The sequence below is a fragment of the Anastrepha ludens genome, chromosome 5 (assembly GCF_028408465.1).
Source record: "Anastrepha ludens isolate Willacy chromosome 5, idAnaLude1.1, whole genome shotgun sequence".
Lineage (NCBI taxonomy): Eukaryota > Metazoa > Arthropoda > Insecta > Diptera > Tephritidae > Anastrepha > Anastrepha ludens.
Window position 1 is genome coordinate 121,602,841 of NC_071501.1, and position 22,289 is coordinate 121,625,129.

The 22,289-nt window shown below is 36.7% G+C and overlaps 1 long non-coding RNA gene across 1 annotated transcript in view; it reads right to left on the reverse strand.

The window, feature by feature from the left end:
- LOC128863905 (uncharacterized) overlaps positions 1–22,289 on the reverse strand; it is a 111,881-nt gene that overhangs the window by 71,848 nt on the left and 17,744 nt on the right. The window contains exon 2 of the long non-coding RNA XR_008454635.1: positions 18,951–19,520. This is a non-coding gene — a long non-coding RNA (uncharacterized LOC128863905). The remainder of the gene's footprint in view (positions 1–18,950; positions 19,521–22,289) is intronic.

Sequence of the window (22,289 nt, forward strand, 5' to 3'; positions counted from 1 at the left end):
TATTAAAGGCCTGGGCAAATGGTTTGAGGTAACAAAAGAAAAAAGTTGCTTGTTTCGTAAAAGGATATATATTTCATGTTCCACATGCGTCAACCTATGGAATACCACAGCCATAAACATGGCTGAATATCATTTTCTCTCGCAACCGTCGCTTTTTCCAAGCGCCACAGCAAAGTATAATATTTCCATTTTTTCCAGTCGCTGTTCTTGGCAAGCCTGTTGCCTACCCACTTCGCGCTTCCGGCAACCGTTTTTCGTGTCTTCAACTGTGCCTACTCCAATAATAGCTTTCAACATGTACGAGCCACGTTTACAGGCATTTATGTTATTCGTATGTAGACACCTCTGTGAAATGGGTAACTGTTGCATTTTACCCGTTTAACCCCAACATGAAAAAGTGCTATGCTTTGGTACGCAATTTCTTTATTAGATTTTTATGAGGGTTCTATAGCATGCGAGCAGCAGTGAGCGAGTGGTTAGGGTGGCAAATAGCATACCAGTTTTATATTACTACTTGTTTGTATGCGAGTGCAAGTGTAACTAACTGGAAGGTGAAAGCGAACAACTGTACACTGTGAAAATAACTACGAGTACTTTAAATTCCTCGCTCTGGTGTTTTGATTGAGTTGCTTTACAAGACCATAACATCGCCAAGGAACCTACGGGTTACACTCCTTTAACAATACAAAGTAAGAGGTTATGTCTAATTTCAAAATTTAACATATTTTTATTTTATTTTATCCTACAAGTAATACTATAACAATCTGCAGTACAAAGCCTGTAAAGTATGTACAGGGTCCGGCACTCGAAGTGTAACCAACCACTCGCCCAGCTGATGCACGAGCATTGATTGCATTATATTTGGCTGAAAAATCACAATCAGCGATTGTTCGCGAGCTCGAGCACCTTAAAGTAAATAAAGATTTTTTTTCGCACCATTACTCGTTACTATGATACTGGTAGCATCGCGAAACGTCATGGAGATGGTCATCAAAAGACTGCAACGCCACGTGAAATGGTGCAAAAAGTGAACAAGCGGCTTGAGCGAAATCCCTAACGAAGTGCCAATCAAAGCGCGAAAGATCTGAAAATATCTGACCGCAGCATCCGCCGCATACTGAAAAATTATCTCAAACTCACGCCTTACCAGCTCCAAAAGGCGCATGATCTCACAACAAAGCAGCAACAAGTCAGACTTGGGAGAGGGAAGGAGTTGCTTCGATTGGCCGAAAGCGGTTGATTCGCGAACAATGTGTTTTCTGACGAGAACATTTTTCAAATTGAGTAATTCGTAAGCTCCCAAACTATAGGGTTTATTTAACCGACCGTTCATACAAAATTTGAGTCATCGATTGGCCACCAGGAGGCAGCACCCGCCACAGGTAATGGTTTGGGCCGCTGCAGACGCAGATGGGCGCTCTCCAATCATTTTCATCGAGCTTGCCGTCCAGATAAATGCGAAAAATCATCAGGAAAGTATTCTGGAGGTTGCTTTGAAGCTGTGGCCAGACAAATATTGCGTTGGCAGACCATTCAGACATTTTAATGGGACTCGGCACAGTCTCACAAAGCTCGAGTGAATCAAGAATGACAAAAAAAATAACGTTTCAAACTTCATAACGTCCACACACTGGCTCTCAAATTCCTCAGACGCGAATCCGATGGCTTATTCTCTTTGGGCCATTTTGGCGAGCAAGGTCCGAACTAAAAGATTCACCAGTCTCGAAATGCTGAAAAAACACATTATCCGCGAGTGGGCCAAAATATATGCACGTCACATTCGGGTAGCTTGCGACTCATTTCTGGACCGTCTCAAAGCCATAGCCAAGGCAAAAGGTGGTCAGTAAATTGATTCTTAATTTTGTATTATTTTCACACATTTTTTACTTTGAATTGAATAAATTCAAGTGCCAAATTTGGCAACTAAAATATTAGCAATTGGATAATGAATTATAGTTTCGAAGTGCAACTCGCAAATTTATTATTGAAGTTTTCCCCATAAAAAGGGTAAGAACTGCAAAGGCTTCTTTGCGGAACATTAAAGTTTAGCCGCTCAAGTAGAACTGGATAATCGACGATGTCATTGACTACACTCAAAATAAAAGAAAATGAAAGGACTGCCTTTCTCTTTGCTAGAGATTCTAGACTAATTGACGTAATATTAAGCTTAACTAAAATCTACTAGTCCTACTTCTAAGTTGTCAAAAAGTGCAACAATTTCATCTCTATAATCGATGGCTTAGACACCCTGATTTTGTATTAAGATAAACTTTGAATTAAAGGGTCTTTCAAAAGGCACGCCTAGATTTTGTTTTAAAATAAGACAAGATGATTCTTTCCAGTTTCACTATTTTTATTCAAAATATGACTCTGAAAAAATATATATGAAAAATTACATACATGGCCATCATAAACACTTCTAGAGGTAAAATTCACCAAACATCCGATTCTCGAATGCCTCATTGTTGAAAGTGGTTCAGCAACACTTTGCGCTGCATCAGGAATATCCTCAACAGTGCTTCTAGTTTTTGGTCTAACAGTCCTTTTTCTAGCCTCGACTGAACCAGTTTTTTGAAATTTTTTCACCAACCTTTGAACTGGAGACTCATTTGGACAATTTTTCCACCAAAAGTCACTCATTCTGCGATATGTTATTCTTAAAGATGAACTATTTTCATAATAATAATAAATAATTTTAACGCGTTGTTCTATCAGTCTACTTGAAAAATGTCAAAGATGATTTAAACAACGATACCATCTACGAGTTATTCATTACTAGCATCTAAGCGTCACTTTTTAAAGACCCTTTATGTAGGCGCCAGCTAAAGAAATGCTCCTTGCTTCCACTTCAATATCCACTTTATTTCTCAAAAATGTCATCTTAAGGCTCATACATCGGCAAAAGCACCCCCAGCTACCAGAGTCAAATTACCGCCTAAACAATTTTCAAAGAATTCAGAACATTGCCCCAGCTGTTTCTACATACATAACTGGAAACTTAATTTAAGGGCAAGTTGCCTTCCATTTTAACCTTTCCAGCACAGAAAAGACCTTCGTGCTTCGTTTCCATCACCATCACGTACATAGAAAACTCTCACAAAAGGGAGTAACTGTATCCAATGCTACGATACTATCAACCCTGAGATGCTACTGAATCTTTATCTGCTGCACTTCGCGTAAACCAAATCTCACTCAGTTCGTTCAGAGATCGAATACTATGAAAGAGCTAACAATGGGCCGAAGAATGTCTAGAAGAGATAAGGAAAACTTATTTATTACTAAACAAAATACATAAAACATGAAAACGGATTTTTAGAAACTTGATTTAAAAACAACCTATTTTTTCTCCCTTTTTTTAGGTATTTGTAATTTATAACTTATTAATTATTATTTTTCATATCTAGTTTCCATTAATAGCCATTCTTAATAAAAAGTATGAAAGTATTAAAAAAGAAAGCAGATCCAAGCACCACTTGACTTTCACTTTCTGAAATTCAAATTAAAACATTGAAAGCTTATTCGAAAACCAAAGGTTTGCATATGTAAAAGAATACTTCCTAGAAAATTTGAATCAAAATCTTTCTAAGTGTGCGTTACACCAGTAGTGAACTTTTCATTTTGAGCAAAGCGATTTGGTTGACTTTTATTTGCATTGCTTTATTTAAAAGGTTTCTATTTTTCGGTTTAGGTATGGAAATAAACATTATTTAGTAAGCTTGAACATTTCAAGGCTATGAGAGTAGAAACATTTGTTGCTCCTGCCTCGCATACGTGATTGTGTTTGTATGATTTACAAGTAATAGGGTCATATGTATTCATGCGCACATACGTTTCAAATCGAAGGTAAAAAAGGAAGAGGAAAATTAATTTTAGTGAAACAAGTTGTATGTCTTGAAGACATAAATAGGCTGAGTTACTTACTGATATTCAATTCTTTGAACTATGCGAAAAATTTAAACTCACAGATGAGTAATACCCCGGAAGAGTTATATAACTTAGATCTATCATAGTTATATAAGTTACATCTAATCAGGCATGTGGAAATTTTTATCAGTTTCTAATAGTTGAAACGTATTTGCTTATCTATTCAGTTGTAATGTCCGTTATAGCAAATGAGATGAAAAAATTGCTCATTACTTGCCCACTTACGAGCTAGGCCGAGCCTTTTGATGTATAAACACAGAAATTAGAATTTCGCCTAAACCGACCCATGTACGATCCGCCTTTTTCATAATAAGGATAGACAAGAGTATCATGATATGTTATAATAGGCGCCTTCGATTCGTCACTTCTCTGCTCGCTATCTCTGACCTCTGCTAACTTAACGAAAAATTTGCATGTGAAATTTTCAACAACAAAGTTATCGAGTATGATTCGCTGTTGTAGAGTGCATTTATACCTCATGAAACACTATGTTAAATGGTGCTAAATCTAATTTCTGATATTAAGCAAGTTTCACTAGACCGCGTTCATACAGAGCGAATTTTATTACCTTAGCCTTCGAATTCTCTTTTGGTGGTATCCGTCGTGTTCACACGGCAACTTCGTTGCTTTTACCAGTTGCTTTACCTATTCGCCGCTTGCTAACACTTGGCGTATCAAAGAGTGATCACGGAGATTATTCCATTGTTCATGATCATTGCACAAGGATAATTATTCCTATACTAAGCTTTTCATCTAAATAAAAACCTTGAAAACTTTTCCCGTCACTTTGAGCACAGGGACTTATTGACAAGTTTTGGCAACTTATTTATTTTTCATTTAATTTAAATCTTGCAATATGCCTTTTTCTCATATAATAAAAAATAGTTTAAAAAAACTAAAAAACACGCTTTTATTGCTAATCGAACTAAAAAGTAAAAAATAAATTTTAATGACAAAGAGACCTATAATGAAGTAATAGCAAATCGAACGATCAGTCATAGTCAACTACCTCAGAACAGAATTATAACAAAAATTAAGATACAAATAGAGTAATTCAAATTAGAGTTAAAAGCGTGGGATGCTTGATATAGTAAATATTACAATCATTCTATTGGCAACTACCTATGTACAGAGGGTTATGAAAGTGAAGCAAAATGCATCCCACGCTTTTAACTCTAATTTGAATTACTCTATTTGTATCTTAATTTTTGTTATAATTCTGTTCTGAGGTAGTTGACTATGACTGATCGTTCGATTTGCTATTACTTCATTATAGGTCTCTTTGTCATTAAAATTTATTTTCTACTTTTTAGTTCGATTAGCAATAAAAGCGTGTTTTTTAGTTTTTTTAAACTATTTTTTATTTTCTACTTTTTAGTTCGATTAGCAAAAAAGCGTGTTTTTAGTTTCTTTAAACTATTTTTTGTTTATTATGAATGAAAATTATTGTTATCATTGCAGTCAGTGAATAAATGATTCGATATATTCGTGTTATATTTAATTCCTTTCTTATCGACTGTGAGTCTAAAGCTATGCAGTTATCGGCCGTGATAAAGAAGTAATCGGGATGAAGAACTTATTTCGTGGAGGGAGCCTGAGAAACTGATTTACAAGAATAAAAAAAGATTTTTCATTTTACAACCAAATTCACCTTACTTTTTGCCCACAGGAAAAAAAAAGAAAATATTAATCCTGGCAATCCTAATAAGGATAATGGAAAACTTGTATCAAATTATTGCATTGTCATCGGTCCTTGATAGGTGTGCAAAATTTCAAGTCGATCAGATTTTTAGAAGCCAGTGAAAATTAAGCTCAAAGATTCCGTTACATGCATACATACATACATACATACATACAACCCGACCTAATAAAAGTGTGTTAAAAATCATATAAATCCAAACTTGCATCAGAACGTAAAAACAAAATTAGTATCTATGCATTGAGTATAGCCCATTGAATTTTAGGATGACAAAGTGCAAGCACGAAGTGGGCACGAAACAGCGTTGATTTTTAATTTTTTTTTTTATTGGTGGAACTGTGCATTTTCTCTGTAAATAATATTGTTTTGCTTTTACGATTCTTATACATATATACAATAGCAGCTCCTATATGTAAAAGGATAAGTAGGTAAGTGAAATTTTGAAGTACAGGTCTGGCACTCCCCAAGTAGCACAGAAGCGCCGTTTTGATAGCATTATGAGACCTCTAAGGAGCAGATATTTACAGCCAACACGAGCTGTTGAAGTAATGGAGAAGACTGATGGGATTTAGGTTTGCGGATTGCCTTAGGCTGGCGCAGAAAAGAGTATCCAATGACCTTACTTACTCAAGCCCGGGAATTCAAAGGGAAAGTGCTCAACAGTGTCCTTTTCTGAAAGGTCCCCACAGCTCCTCCAATGGGGGCTAAATGATAAACCTAGCTTTATCGCGCGAGTACCGATCGTCTAATGACTGGTAAACACAGCTAAGAATTTGGAAATTGAATAGCATGAAGTCCCCAGGACTTTCTGAGTTCTTCGTCTATTTTACTGGTGCCAAAGGATTTTCGAAATGACACACTAAGAAATGGAGATCTTTTCTGCGCCAGAAGACAACCTCCTTTAGCCTTATTGCACTTTGAGCAGCGATGCAAATAACGTATAATTTGATGGGAAGTAAGGCAGCACTGCGACAGGCTCAACATGCTCCAGTGTTGCCAATACATGCGGTTTTCCCCTCCCCAGTTTAGAGATATTACAGCTCTACCGAAGAACTTCCCATCAAACCAGGCAACCATACGTTAAGATGGGCAAAACCAATACGTTGTACTTATACATAAAGGAAGCACGGCCTGTGGCTTGAGTCCTCAAACTCGCTGACAGTTGCTATGCTAAGATCACAATGAAGATAATTATCGCCTATATATTATGGCGAATGCTCGAATGGTAGTCCATAACTGTGTCCTGTGCTGTAGCTATCTAACGCAGTATATAACCACACTACTTACATCCGCACTAACAATCAATTAAATGAGCTAAGTTGGGTTATAAACTATGCTACGTGTATTTGCAAGTTGCTTCAGGATCCAAACTGCGTCAAATTAAAACATCATTTATTTCTCCTTCTACCTTGGAAAGAGCTCATCTTGAATACTGCTAGAGTAAAGAGTATAAAATGTGATGTACCATTCAAATCGAACCGAACTAAAGATGAAGCGAAGATAAAAATGCACGCGGAGGAACAAGTTCAGCTCTGCAAACTAACACTCACGAGAGCGTAAAGTAAAGTTCTTATATACTCACTTTTATCAAAACAACTTGAACTGCTTTGGAGAATGACTTTTTTTTGTTGCTTTTTTTTTTGTTTTCACGCAAAGCATCTGCACACGAGCAGCGAAGTGTGAGTGTGACTGCTGCACAGGTAGCAATAAAAAGGTTGTTAGAATAAAAGCAATAAAGAAGTATGTGCTGCGGTTCAGCGTGACGGAGAGCATTGTCAGTATTCTGGCTTAGAATAAGTTTCCTACAGCAGAGAGTAGCAGACTGCGCAACTCGTATACAACTTAGGTTTGCCATCGCAAGGACTTGTTCACCTATGTTCTTCGACTTTTTATATGGCTTCGAGGATTACGGAATCTTTGTGATGGATTTTGCTTCTGATAACGCATATTGCATGTAAGTCTATATCTATTTCCGATTACCGTAGCCAAAATAAAATAACGAATAATCTTGAAATCTATTTTCCAACCAATGTCCAGATTATTTATTAAATGCAAACATTGTCGTTTTTTACAAAATTTATGGCAATTTTATATTTTGAGTAAGCAGCTTAAAAGATTTTCGTAATATTTTCTATGCATTTCCACTGCATTGAATTAAATTCATGTTTCACACAACTTTCTTTTCCTGTACTTGGCTTACGTAAATATTTAATTAAATCCTCAGAAGCGTGTAACAAATTTTAAATTTTCCACTTACCACTCACATCTAAGCTTTCGCATATTTATTTAAATAATTCATAAACTCATTGAATAGGTGAAGTGAATAGAGAGAGGCGAAAGGATATAACATTTTTCCTATTCATTTTCACACTCACTTATAAATTACTAATTTTTTTAAATGGAGTGCAAAGCACTTCGAACTTTTCATACAGCAATAAATCTACCGGAAAGTATATTAGAAAATAATAAAATCAAAAGTAGTGAAATTGTGACAAAAAGTAATAAAGCTGTATCCAAGTGGAGAACTTAACTTTTTTGGGCTTGTCAATGCCACACCGCCACACTGCCAAGTCAGCTCAACTACCTGAGCGCTGCTACTACAGCCTTAACTTTATCCCACTTAGGGCGCATTAAATATGTATGTGTGTATGTGAGTTGCTAGAAAAACTCATGAAACACAACTTGCCGCAGGTTGCAATTTAATCACCGCAGCTAAAAATATACTTCGAGAATACATACAAGTAAATACGTGTGTGTGTGTGAGTGTGTGTGTGGAATAGTAGACTGAAGGCACTTTCAGTTATTTATTTTTATGCTGGGAAGCGTTAGGCCTGCCGCTCGCTTGCTTCAAGCGCTCGCGTTGTAATAGCATAAAAAAAATTGTTTTTAAGATGCCAGATAGGAAATGAAAAGTTCGAGCATGGCTTAATTAATGTGATGAACTGAATGGGGAATGGAAAGAGCACAGGAGAGCGAGACTAAGGCGTAAGACACTATGTAAGCATCCAAGCAATTTATTACTGTAATCAAAAATGCCTTCAATGTAGCCAGTCATGCATGCCAGCCATCAAGTTGAATAAAAGGAAGTTCCAGTTGTTTTCAATCCAATGCAGGACCAGAACTGAAATCTTTCACCAGTTAATAGTCATTGTTTGATGTCTCAAAAGAGTAATTCATTTATTGTAAGAAATATTGTAAAACATTTTAATATTAAATAAAGATTTTATTTAACAGTATTTAATTAAAAGTATTAGACTAACTTCATGGTCTAATTTACTATTAATGGTTGCTCGCTAAACATAGTTTCACGTCTTCAGTACTTTTGCCTTTGCTGTTTGCCTTTTGCCTCTTAGTTTTCTCACCATTCACAATCAGCCCTTAAGAGAGAGTATCGTTGATCTTTTAGCTGCCAGGTAGGGTGGTATTTAGAGAGGTGAGTAGTAAATACTTAATCGACGCTTACATCAATCATGCTTCGACTCATGTACTCAACAGTTATCTAGAATTAAGCTGAAACCCACCACGTAGGGATTCTGCTTTGGAAGGTCCAAAAAGTCGGCTTATTTTACTTAGATCTATATTTTACTTTACTATATCAGCGCATATATAGCCACAGCTGCAAAAGATATCCAGATGCTTCCGGATATGCATTCCTGAATGCAGTGAGCTGTCATACAAGCGTTCGAGTGCAGCCAATCAATTTGAGGCGCGATTGCTCCTGCTGCGATTTTTATTATTTATAGATTTTTGTAAACTGGCAAGTAGCATAAAAAAATCGAGACAAATTCGAATGCAACTAGTTTTTTGTCCACTCCCTCCTCTTTACTCTGATCGAAAAACATTTAGAAAGCAATTGTGGAACAACTTTTAGAGCAAGTTGAGATATTTTTTCTAACAACTGAATTTTATCTCTCAAGCTTTCAAAAAATTAAAATTCCGAAATTTCTTTAGATTTTTCTAATTCCATATGGCAGATAAACTCCAAAAATTTTATTTGGAATTTTTGATATGAACAAAAATTTTCATCTCCAACCTACCCACCATTTTGACGTTGAGTTTAAGAGGCCCATGGAATAGTTACCAGTTACAAATTACAAGTAAAATATATTTTTATGTAATTTTTTTTTGTTAGATAATTTTTTGTTTACTATTTTCGTTGTATTTCGAATAGGAATAGGATTTTTTTTTTCGTAATTCCTTTTCTTTTTGTTTTTTTAAATCTTGTTTACGTTAGTTTGCAAATATGGTTAAATATTGTCCTTCTTCAATCAAAACTATGTAAATCAACTTCATACAAAATTTCGAAAGATTCAAAAAAAAATTGCTTTAAATTTTGCACTTTTTAATTTGAATTTTTTAAAATTTTCGTGTACGCCGCAGCATGGCTCGTAAACTTTTAATCAAATAAGACTCGATTTAAGTGGTTGTCCACTATGGGACGCGCTCTGGCTCACAGCCCAGTGCTATGCCGGGTGGGAAACTTGTCCTTATCTCTTTTAAGACCAGTGTTAACTTTTAAAAAATTTAGAAGATCTCTGTTTTGCAGCGTAATGAGATCTTCCAACTCATTAAAAAATTATCCCGCTATCTATGTCTGGATAGAGCAGGGCAATGGCGCAAGTTAAGGGAGATCATCTCTTCCTCATCTAAGCAGCTTCTGCAGAAGTCTGGGGCATAACTTTGACGAAGGTTCTATCGTTCAGAATGTTTTAATATACGAAAAACTAGTAAGGCTCGAAAAGCGGTTTTTCGTTAATTCCTCACGCGCTAGCACAATGGACTATGAGCCTGAGTGTATACCATAGTGGATCTAACCTACCCTTAAACAAAAACATGGAGAAAATCAGGTGCTTGAAGAAAAGCGGGCATGCAAGCCAACAAAAAATGTTTGCGAAATAATCTGCAAATATCTCGAAAGCGGTTAAGTCTTGTACATCATGTCACATAGTCGTCAGGAATTAACTGAATTATGTCTTTAAACATCTAGGCCGACCTTCTCGGTAACACTGAATAGTTAGTTATACATAGAGATTGGGTCTATTATGGTCTATAACCATGCAGCGGTGGTCAAGCCGATGAGACACTGAATTGAGCGGCAGATGGACGGCGAGACTCATTTCAACAATAGACAAATGGGCTCAAAGAAACTTCAGGGAAGTGAACTATTTCATAGCCAGTTCCATTCGGGCCACGGATACTTCCCGAAATACCGCATAGGTAGGGGCCTCAGATGCATATACTTAGAAACACCGGGCGATGACTCCGCGCACACGTTATTTACTTGCGACAGAGGGCTCGTGGAAAGCGATGCTCTGTGGGAGCAGATTGATGACATTGCGCCGACCAATATAACCAGCAAAATGCTTGAACGCGGGACAGCTGGAATGCGGTTAAGACATACATTGGAGACGTATTACGAAAACAAAAGACAGGCTTCGGCACAGTACAACAAAGCGAAGCCTCTCAGTCAGAGACATAAGAAGACGAGCCTATAGCAGGAAGCTGATTGCAAATATGGTGGACCCAGACGTGGGTGAATAGAGCTAGTCCATTTCATGAACGTCGTCCATGACCCTCCCGTACTAAAGCAGAAATAGTCCCGGGAAGGGAATCTCCGCAAAAGGGGAATACGGATTGTTTTAGTGACCACACCACTCAACGCAGAAGACGACGGCCGCTGTAACCCTACATTTGACACTGTCACGCCTTGAACCCCACGTCACTCATCAAAAAAACAGGGTATCTACCCGAAAGGGCTCAGAGATGTTCCATTCATCTACAGTAAGTGAGAAATTAGATCGCTACGGTAGTACAGTGGACAAATTAGCCCACCTCGTTGGGGCTAGTAAACTTCTCGGCAACTCAATTGAAATTACCTAGCATATAGTCGCATTTACTTGAAAGATAGTTGCGATTTCCTCAGTTATTTCATCAGCTTCATATTCTACCAGGACAAGAGGAAAGACGCATACACAAATGCGCATCCGTTTCTACCTGTCAATGCACTTTTGTGTCATTTTTGAAAGTTCAAACTTAATAAAAATCAGGACACTGCACTCTCAATTAAATTGAGAATACAAATAAAAACGAAATCTTCCTGCATTTTCAATTTCCAAAAATCGTGCTGACTTTGCTTTTTGTCATTTCGCAGCGTCACACTCAATTTACTTCGAACCACAAATTCTATCAATGTTTTGAGTTGCTAATTGCATGGCATTCCAGTGTCACGATTGTGCCGCCCAACCTAATTACGCTAAGCATATTTCATTAAAACGTGACAAAAGTGAACGATGCCCCGCAAGGACATACGCCAATTTTTTGCTCCGCATTAATTCTAATTAAGGAAAATAAAAGCAATTAATTGTGTAATTAATCGCCAAGAAATTGGCATCTACTTAATGTAAATTTATTACAGTTATTTCACGCATTTTCAGATTCGTTTGTGCAGTTGTCGAATCTCAATACGAGAATAGAAAAAAATAAGTAAATTCGGATGTACATAAAAATGCGGATACGCAAAACGACAAAGCGAAAGTGATGCTTTGTCTTGTGGTTGTGCAACGAAAGCTGTTGGTGCTCCGCACAAACTCAAACAAGTTCGCGTTGACACACCAAATGCCCCATGCACCACTACTGTTTTAAGAACGCTAATTATACAAGTAGAGCAACGATCTACGACCTGCATATAAAATGCCTAATTAGAGCTGCTCGCTTCCGTTGATGGGCAACCCTAACATTGTCTTTGCTCAAAGCAGATTTTGGCAGTGGGGCGCATGGAAGAAGTGAGTGCCTGCAACGAAAAGTTGAACAATAACCAGCGACCGGCGCATCGTCTTGCGCTTGCCACTTGGTTCCCCAGCACGCACAGGCCATCACAGTGATTGCCACCTACTTTGTGGCATTAAGCGAAATGGCAAGTTATGAATAATATAAGCAGGCATTTCAACCTAAACCCATATTTTCATGCGCACACACATGCACTTTCCCGTCTTATATATTTCAGTAGTTTCTTTGTCGGCACACAAAGACTGAGGGCGGTCGAGTAAAGTGAACAGTTACAATGCTACTTTCAAGCCATGCCTGCCCCAATTGATTGCACTTTTCTCAGTTCTCAAGGAGCACAAATTTTAATATGCAAAATGCCATAAAAGGCCTTTTGAATGGCACTTAATTATTGGTGACTAAGTTGGCTTGTAAGAAGGAGCAAAAATGTGAATATTTATTGTTTTTTTCTTGCACAAAAGTAGGAACATTTGTGGCTACTTTGAGGTGCAAAAACATTGGACATTTTTCCAGTATCATGAAACTAAATGCACATCAATCAACAAGGATGTTTTTAGGTTTCTGTATGTTTATTTACTACTTGGATAGAATGACAAAAACGTTCAGCAGAAATGCTGCCAGGAAGAAAAGAGAAGGCTTCTCATGCAAATCTACCCGCAAAACCCGCTCGCATGAAATTTATTTATTTAAAATTGTGAATTACTGATTGTAGCTAAACAATTTTGCTTTTTTAAATGGAAATCAAATGTTTTTTATAATTCAACCTTTCGCGACTTGCGTCACATAATATTTTTTTGCAAATTTTGAAATTAATTGTTTTTCCACCCACAAAAATTTTTATTTGTGGGATTTGTGTGATTTTATTCTGACAAAAATCGAAAAGCGGATTTTAGCTGGACATATTATGGAATTTCCAAAAAATGTTGTATTTTATTATTCAACTCTTCTGAACTTGAAAATGTACTATACAATATTTTTTTCTAAAGACATAGATATCTTATATTGCCAAATAACTCTAAACCTAAATCTTACTAGTCATATTATTAATACCAAATCTTGCGCCATACCTGCTATTGTTAGGCGTCATAAACTTCGATTACTCCAACCTTTATATGCTGAAGCTTTTTTATATGGCGTTTGTACGTTCCAAATTTGAGTCTGCAACCTTTTCATAAAGAGAGACTGAATAAACATATAAACACAGAGGTCTCCATCCTTGCTGGCACAAATAAATGGAGAAGAAAAATGCCACAAGATCTGGTCAATTGAAAAAAACAAAACCTGGATTATTTATTTCCATTATATTTAAGTGGAGTATTCCAATACTATTTAGTTTTATACAAACGTACTACAAATTGCTCGTAAGTTAATGAAAACTAAATGAAAGAAAGGAGTATGTGCCATGGTGCTAGAACTAAACGAATCCAGAAAGTATTCTTACATTTTGCGTTGCGTAATTTACGCTTCACGGATCCCTCACATATTAAGCGAGATGCTTATTGCTAAGCTTAATACCATTACAGAGAAGAAGAATAATATTATCTTCCTTGAGAGGATTTTCTTTAATATTCCGGCCAGTGTTCTTTGTAGTTTTTCTATGTTGGCTCCTTAAAATCTATTTATACTCGAAATGCTCCTATATTTGAACTTTAATTGCGTTTAATAAAATCTCTAAATTGATTGAGATAGATTTTTCGTGTTCAAAAGATCGAATATTTATTTGTACTCTCTTTTTATTAATGCCTATTAACCTTAAAATGTGCCTACTTAGTCTGTAACAATTTATTATATTCATTGCCTCAATAAATGAATAAAAAAATAATGCGGGAGAACAACTTTGCCATATCAATTTGAGGATAAAAGACTTGAAATAGCTTTCATTTGATTCTTATACTGCAAAATTTTATATCACCACAAACTCGAATGGTGGCGCCGTGGACGAATAGGTTGGAATCTCCGTGCATGAAACACCAAGTGAAAGAAAAAGCGCTTTTTAATAGCGGTCGGCTCTCGACAGGCAATGGCAAGCGTCCGAGTATATTTCTACCATGAAAATATCTGCCATTCGGAGTCGGCTTGAAACTGTAGGATGCCCAACGCCACAAATTGGAGGAGGATCTCGTCCAAACACTCAGGCAAGAGTGTAAGGGACAATTACATTTTATTTTTATTTTAATAATCTCCCGTATAAATCATCATGAAATAAAGTGGTTGAAGTGCCGGTCCTCAATTAGCACTAAAGCGCCATTTTGATAAATTTTCATACAGACTAGACAAAAATGTGATTAAAAGCAGTCGAAATTTTACAACTAGCAATCACTATAAATTCAGTATTAAGCTACTAAATTTAAAGTTTTTACAAAACTAAATCTATACGAGTATAGAGCGAAATCAAGCAGGCTGCAATTGGGTACTGAATTACAGTATCTGAGTACGCAAGCAACGGGTCCTTACTCGCAAATTTAGTCTTTAAGTTGTCCTTATAAAAAGAGTAAACATTGCGAAAACTTCTTTGTGGAATATTCAAACTTAACCGCTCAAATATAACTGGACAATCGGCGATGTCATTGACGACACTGAAAATAAACGAAAGTCTTGTCCTCCTTTCAAGAGATTTTAAATTAATTAGCTTTAACCGAGAATTATACGATGAAAAAAGGGTCTCAATTAGTAAGGAACATAGCGCGACTTGAGAATTACATTTTGCACGCGAATTCATCGAAATTTGGTAGTAAGGTCTTCTAAGTGAAAACGTACAAGAGGCGTAAACAGCAATTTGTAGGTATACGGATCAGAAAATTCAGATGCATTGCGACGAATGAAGCATACAACCGAGTAAGATTTTGAAAGAATAAAATTAATGTGACTACTGAAGGAAAATTTTATATCGAATAAAACTCCAAGATCCTTAAACTCTGTTAAACTTTGTATGTAGTACATTTTTAGAAATTTTGTAGGAAGTGTTAAAAAGTACGCCTCGAAAATGTTAAATACAATTTTTTTTTAATATTCAACGATAGACGCGCTCTCATGCACCATTGATGTAGATTGTTCATGTCGAATTGAAGCTTCTGAGCATCCAATGAGTCCTTAACAGTTGAGAAAAATTTTAAATCACAAAAAAATATTTGATAGTCTCTAAAACTAATAGTCTCACTGCAAACAGTGCGAAATATGGAAAAATGGAGGCATTTATGCTACGAAAGAGCCTCTCAAAACACCGTCTCACCATTTGGATTATGAATAGAAATCCCTCTATTTTCCGGTTGAAAATCAAACCACCGATTCCTCTCACAATAAACGCATGCGGCATTTCATACCCTATTCTGTACGCAAAAAGTCCAACGCTTCCATAGGAATGCAAAATAAAAATACCAAACCTTGAACTTTCCCAGCTTTCCTGTACTTTAAATTTGTTAAATTTAACGCAACAACTGACTAGAGCAATCAATTATTGCAATGCATGTATCCACTTGTATGTCTGTCTGTCCCTATATAAGTATATATATATACACAAATACATACGTTGGTATATGAATAATTTAAAGACTCCAATAAGCTACGCGCAGAAATAGAAAAATGGATAGTTTCCAAAGCTTGCAGTAGCCAACAAATATATAATAACTATAAAACAGACAAAACTTACCACTCACACAAATAAGCCACAAAACAAAAAAATAAAAATAAAAATAAAGCGAAACGCAAAATAATTCAAAATATGCGCATCCTTGACTTTACTTGCATAGAAACGTACTTTTCCCTACTTTATTGTGGGCTCACAATGAGTCAAGCCAAATGAGTGCGCGCTTACCAGCCCAACAAAACTTACCAAGGCGAGGCCGTAACGCAGCAGGCAGACAGTCGGGCGAGCGAGCTTCTATTATTCACGAATTCGTCGAGTATTTAGGCCGCCTGCCAGTTTGCTCTATGTTTCTACTAGCGCTTTTATGTACTAGGCAACAAAGTGTATTTTTGTAGAGGAGTTACAGTTGCTGCCTTTTGCAACCATCGGGGTCATGCTATAGAAAATGCGATGAATAAGTGAAGGAAAAAATAAATAAATAAACTCAAGAAATTAAAAAATAAAAACAAAAAAAAATTATGTGTAGAAGCTACAATTGAAAACTTGCAGCACTCACTTAGTGGATTGATGTTGTTCCTATTGGAGGCAAAGTGAAGTAGCAAAGGAAATTATTCCATACCATCCAGCATCAAATACAAAGCAGTATGCAGAATTGATGTAAGTGAAAGAAAGTAGTGAATGATACAAACATTGCCTGTAAAAAGTGTTAGTGAGAAAAATGTAAAGACAAATTGCCCTATTTTTGGGTATCGGGTTTATTTTATTATATATATATACAGGGTTGCCAATATTCGACGGACCCATCTGGCAACCCTGTATCTTTTGACAGAAATGTCAGATCGCTTAATGACATACCGCGTTGGAAGCGTGAGCCCAAGCAGATTTTTACCATGGAACAGTACACGCCACGCGAGCGCTGACAAATTGTTGAAACTTACATTCAACAAAGTCAATTGTGAAAACTCAACTTGCGTATAAAAAGTTAAATAATGTGAAAAGTTCGCCTTCTACGAACACCGTTAAACGTTTGTACGTAAGGTTTTCGACTGGTGGTGCTCTTTCTAATGCAAAGAGGCCAAATCAAAACCGGCCAAGGCGATCGGATGAGAATATTGCTCTTGTACAGGTCAGTGTTGAGACGTCGTCAAGGACATCCCAAAATCGCCGTTCTCAGCAGTTGGGCATTGCTCGGACCACTTTACAACGAATTATCCGCATTGATTTGCATTTATTCCCGTATAAGATTCAATTGACGCAAAAATTGTTGCCTGCGGACAAGCCTCGTCGATTGGAATGGGCCCAAAGAGTCATCGAAATCCGTCGGGTCCGTCGAATATGGGTAACTGTATATGTATAATGGGCGTTTACACTCTTTTTGGGTGTTTGGCCGAGCTCCATGTCGTCTTGATGTTGTTCCACAAAGGGAGGGGCCTACCTTTTCAAGCCGACTCTGAACAACAGATATTTTTGTTTTTATGTGGAGCTTTTTCATGGTAGAAATACACTTGGAGGTTTGCCATTGCTTGCCGAGGGGCGGCCGCTATTAGAAAAAACTTTTTCTAAATTTTTGTGATTCACCGAGACTCGAACCTACATTCTCTCTGCACTGACGCACCAACCCATTCGGCTACGGCGGCCGCCGTATTATTATTATTATTGTTGTTATGTTATTTTATTAGTTAAACTATTTTTTGCTTATTTATTTAGTATTACATTTAATTCTGATGACAACATCAGATTAGGTGTGCCTGGGAGTGTTTGAGAGAAAGATTTTAAGGAAGATTTTTGGCCCTTCGCACGTTAGCGACGCTGAGTTGTATGATCTTTACGGGGACAGCGAAGTGCAGTGAATAAAGCTCCAGCAGCTCCACTAGCTAGACCATGCCGCCGTCCGAATGAATACAAGCGTTCCGGCTCTGAAATTATCAGAGGAAGAGTAACGGCTCCTCTGCGTTGGAAGATCAGATAGAAACGACTGGTGCGATTCGTTAAACTCGGTCAAAATCGTTAAAGCGGTTATCGCGAAGCAACATAACAATTTTTAAAGTAACAAAAGATTAGCACTAGCCAGACCTTTTGGCTTTGCTTTTTTTTAATTAAAATTGCGTAACTCTCAGTTCCATTGGCGAGTGATTGATTATTTGTTACTTTTTAAGAAAAAGTGTAGGTGATGCCCAACTTAAGGGTGAGCAGCAACTAGACCGTAATGAATCTCATGGCTTTGATGTGGTATTTTGGTGCTGCTACAATAAAATCGTGAAGTGGCGCGCCTCTTCGTTCATACAAAGTACGTGGTCAAATTTAGGAAGAAAAAAATTGTCAAAAATCAGTGGTATTTTGTAGTCACTTTAGACAAATGATTTGTTGGAATCTCCCAAGTGACCTAGCAGCCGAAGTTTTGCTCAGAATTCACTATAATTAAAGAGCAACCCTGGTAAATTTATCATCTCTGTCCTAAACCCCATAAACTACAACTCACTATTTTCAAGGCAGTCAATTCGCTTTCGAGAGAGTTTCATTAGTCCGCATTCATACAGGGAGACTTCAGTAGCTTTAACTCTCCGAATTCTCTTTTAATGTTCCCATCGTGTCCACACACAGCCACTTCACTGCTTGCAGTTGTTTTAGTTGTTAGTCTACAGTTAAGAACAACAGTGAGAAGAACGAGAACACAAAGGGTGTTGACGGAGTACAAGCAGCATTAGTAATGAGCAGCAAAAGTTGACCTATGTGAACGCGGTCTAATGAAACTCTTCTGAAATAAAGTTCATAGCATTAAATGCCTCCAAACAAATGTAATTTTTTGCAGCCCTTTTCCAGCGCTAACAACGTACGTTCATCTATTCATTTACTCGCCACTTGCTTACGCCTGGCGCATCTAGGAGGTCTATTACTTACAATAAAATTTCATTTTTATAATACATTGTGGAAGAAATCATTAAATCAAAATTTGTTACTTACCAATTGTAATCCTCCACGCTTTGTTTCTTGCGCTCAGCTAAGAAATCCTGTGGTAGTTTATATCAATTTTTTATTGGGTAATTTTTTTTTTTTTTTTATTAAAAGTTGTCGGTTTTTAATGCTTAATTTTACTTTTATAACAATATTTTGTATATGTTAAATATATATCGGCATATATATAAATTTATTTATTGCTTGAATTACGAATATTAAATTTTGTTAACACTGTTTAAATATTTAACGCGAAATTTTTCCATAATTTTCTGGCAATTTTCAGTTATTGCTCACTTCTGCCACTTCGCGTATATTTTTGAGGAAATAAATTTTAAACAATTATTTATTTACTTCATTGATTGCACGACTCTCGTTTTTATTGAGTTATGTTGATTTGTGGTTTTTCCGCTTTCTTTGCGGTCAAATCGCAATAAAGTTGTTGACTGCCTTTTTATTTAAATATTTGTTGTATTCGATATTATTGCTGCGCTCTGGTTTGTAGTGCTAACAGATTTTACACAGCAGTAGTTTTAAAAACTCACAATGGCAAAAGTTTTTCGTCTGCCTTACGCTCTACTACAAGAAAAACACGCCAACTTCTTTGCATAAAAATAAAATTTACAGTAGAAATGGAAAAAATATATAAAGAAAACTACAACGCGCACTGCCGTCGCCTGCTGCAGCCAGTCCCACTTTAGATTGTCCCGCTGTGGAGCTCAGTCATTGTTTTTGCGCTATTTTGCAACTGATCTTGACGCAGCAAATGCAGCAGCACCTGCCCTTTGCCAGCTTGGTGTAGTTCACAGCACAAAATAAGCTAAGAAAAGCACCAGCAAATAGCGGAAAAATTTTTAAATAAAAAAGCAAGCAAAAACGCAATTCTGCTGCTTTGCGCTGCAATACTCGTAGAAGTCGTAACAGTTGAGATTTTATACAATTTTGCATACTCAGTTTCTCTATTGTTTTGTTTACTTTGCATTCGAAGCATTCTCTGTGGCTTGCCTTGGCAAAACAGGGTTATTACAGAGTCAATTTATGGCGACCAAAGGCAACAATTGCTCGACAATTTTGTTTTCTTGTTGTCTTCTCTAAAAATATTAGAGAAAAAAATGTAGCTGCTAGTTTTTTATTAAAGCTGTTCCGCAAGAATAAAAGTCTAAAGTTTAGTTTGATATTTTTTCATCACGCATTTTTGCTATGCTCGTAGTTGATAGCTGCAATACTTCTTGCCATTTTTGTGCTTTTCTTTTCTACTCAGCTGCGGTATACAAATATTTGCAATTCTAATAACCATGACAGTTTCAGCGACGAGCAGCACGTTGACAACGAAAGCACGAGCTAGCTTACATATTTAATATATGGGGTGTATCATTAAGACTGGCTGTTTTCAATTAAGCGATCCAGTTGTTTGATAGCTGTCATTGAGAGCATCGAAGGCTAAATTTGGAGAATTTTATGAATGCACTACGACTGGAATTTGTGAAAATCCACTACCGAAATGATGAGATGATCGAAGCGATAAATTTTTTCGAATTTACACATTACCTACCGGTAATGTTTGCCAAAAAAGTGTCTCTGATGCCAACTCAAAAGCATCAAAAACAGGATGTATCACTTTTCGTGATACCGTGCACGTTTGAAGATAGAGGAAGACAATGCAACAAAAAATCATGTGGGAGCGGATGAGTGAAATGCTTCGTTTTGGAGGTAGGGGAGATTGTGTAATTTTAGTTACTTTTTGCCCTAACATCCTAAATTTTCTTGGTGTATACCCTATGAAGGTTATATTTATCCCTAATGCTAAAAGACTAGGCTTTCCAAAAAATGCTTCGTCCAACTCCCCACTTCTCTTCTACCAGGAGTTCAAAGACATGAAATTAAAAAAATTGGCAGACATTTTTAATTTTTTTTTTCTAATTTTTACATTTCTCTCGCCGTGATGCCCGATAGACTTTACATTTCCTTTTAAGTTTTGTCAACCTTTCGCATTATATGCGCATTCAAAAATATATACATAATTTTCTATAAAAAAATTCTATAAAAAAATTATGTATAAAGCTAAAGACTAACGTTTTTTCTACAACTTTTTTACTTTGCCTCAAATAGTTTCCGAATACAATAATAGGTCTCTTTTTTTCGCCAAGCATTGACCAATGACGAATAGATGCAGCAACTGGTGTAAATACATAGGCGGCGCTGTAATAGAGCTGTCTAAAATTCCAAAATTTAGAACATAAATATATTTATTCATTTATGAGATAATATTGTTTTTTTTTTTTTTTGTTCGTTGTTCACTCCTCTCGGGAGCATAGGTCCTCAACAAGACTAAGTCTTGCGTTGGTTTCGTTAATCTGTTTTGATTTCTGACAGGATAGGTGGTTAGCCTAAGTAGTTTGAATGCCCACCTGTCGTTGCTTAGGAACAACGCCTTCTTACAGCTTGTAGCGCCATCTGTGTCTCACATTTTTGGGGCAGAAGGATCGCACAGATGGTTGAAGACTTCAGTAAAGTGGTGTGTCTAGGCTATTACAGCGGCTGCCCGCTTCCTCTTACTGGCGCAACTTGCAATGCGTAACTGTGTGCTTTTCTTTGTGTTTTTGCTTTTTTTTTCTTTTAACAGCCACAATGCAAATAAAGCACTGACTATTGGGCGGGAGTAAGGATGCAAAGGATAAGTTTTTGGATTTGAGAAATGAGATTTTTTTTTTTGTGTAGTAACCAGGAAAGTAGGTACATTTGGAAAAGTGCGAAGACGGTGCTGTACGTGGGATTCAAACCCACGACCTCTGGGATGGCAGGCTAGTGCGCTTACGCTAGACTACCGAGGCCGATGTCCTAATATAATCAAAGCGAAAACAAATATGGAAATATGTGCTAACCCACTAGCGATGCCACAAGAGATTCAAGACAAAGAATGATTAGATGATGCATGCAGGAATTTAAGCTTTTTCAAACAACAAAATTGTAATTATCTTTTTGGAAGCCAAAAATCCAAAAGTGATTCTTCAACATCTCCATACATCCAACAGATGCCGTAAATATAAATAGCAGTGAAATGGATTGCATGAATATAAAGTTCCATGTTTAGTATTCCTAATTAACATAAAAAAAAATTCAGATATTTTCAAATCCACACCTTCGCTTGTTTCAAATCTCAAAATAGCTGGTTATAAAGTAACATCCCATACCTAAGTGAAAAAATGAATGTATTTATTTCACTTGCTTCAGCAACCGCGAAACACTCGCACAGCTTTCTTAAAATTCCAAAGGCAAGCATGAAGACGAAGCATGTTTTCTGTCACTGCTCGTATACAAGAACAATACCTTCACTTTCACTGCATTTTT